Raw genomic sequence first — 1,185 nt, forward strand, 5'->3', positions numbered from 1 at the left:
GAGAGGTCTGTCTACACATCCCTTGATAAAAAAGTCAACACAGTGCCTAAAAACCATCAACGTCATTCATGTTAACTAAAAGGAAAAACCTCGGACAAGAGCTCCGGGTCTGTGACTTCTGGCATGTTAAATTGCCTTGGAGAAGGTTTGGACCAGGCGTATTCACAGTTTGCCACTCGAACCGTCACCATGTCAAGCCCAATTCATCTTTGCAACTTGATATTTATTCTAATTAATATTTGGGGAGTTGTATGTTTTGTTGTAAGCATATTATTTTTTCGTTTTTCTTTTCATATAGTTTTGCAACATTTCACTGTGCATTTCTTCGGAAGGCGACAATGAAACACATTCAACTGACTCAATAATCTTCAAATCAATAATCCAGAATCAGTACTTTAGTTGACCTGGCTTTATTCATCCATTCCGCATAACAAATAACAATGACTGACATGCGGGTCTTCTGCTCCGGCCGTTTCTTTATCGGTCAATGGGCCATATTGTACCCTGCTCTAACTCACCATATATAGAACAGTGGCGCTCTCTAGGGGCTACAGGCAGTTACTATATACTGGTTTAGTTTAATGATGAATACACCAAACTTAACTAAATAAAATAAAATATACTTGCATTATTCTTAACATTTCGGGTACTTTTGAGGAAGAGTGTCTCTCACCCACAAGCCTTGAACGTTTGATGTCTCTGCCCGTAGACAATTAATAATACACTTCTGTCCATAGGACAACTTGTTTATTATTCACACACTTGAAGCACGTGATACTTCCATTGTTAATATTTCCTGCCTCAAAGTAAAGCTAAGACAAGATAATTACAATTAATTATTAGAAGTTTATAACTGATTAGCATCTTCTTTAAACTCAATCCCTTGACGTGTTGGTGTTCAGACAAGGCTCGAACACTGCACTTTGTGGGTTGTTAAGAATATAACCAAGTATTTTACAGTCAGATGTACTGATTTTTATTTGGAATTGGACATGGCAGCAGCACCCCCTAGCGCGTTCATGACATCAGCGCTCCCTAGCGGAGTGGAGGGCGCAGTACAGCAGTGCCCCTGGTGGATAGGGGTGTTCATGACAGCAGTGCCCCTGGTGGATAGGAGGGTTGATGACAGCAGTGCGGAGTGGAGACAGGAGGGTTAATGGCTTCAAATTCAGGATTGAGGCGTTC

This window comes from Gadus morhua, chromosome 3 (assembly GCF_902167405.1).
Source record: "Gadus morhua chromosome 3, gadMor3.0, whole genome shotgun sequence".
Classification (NCBI taxonomy): Eukaryota; Metazoa; Chordata; class Actinopteri; order Gadiformes; family Gadidae; genus Gadus; species Gadus morhua.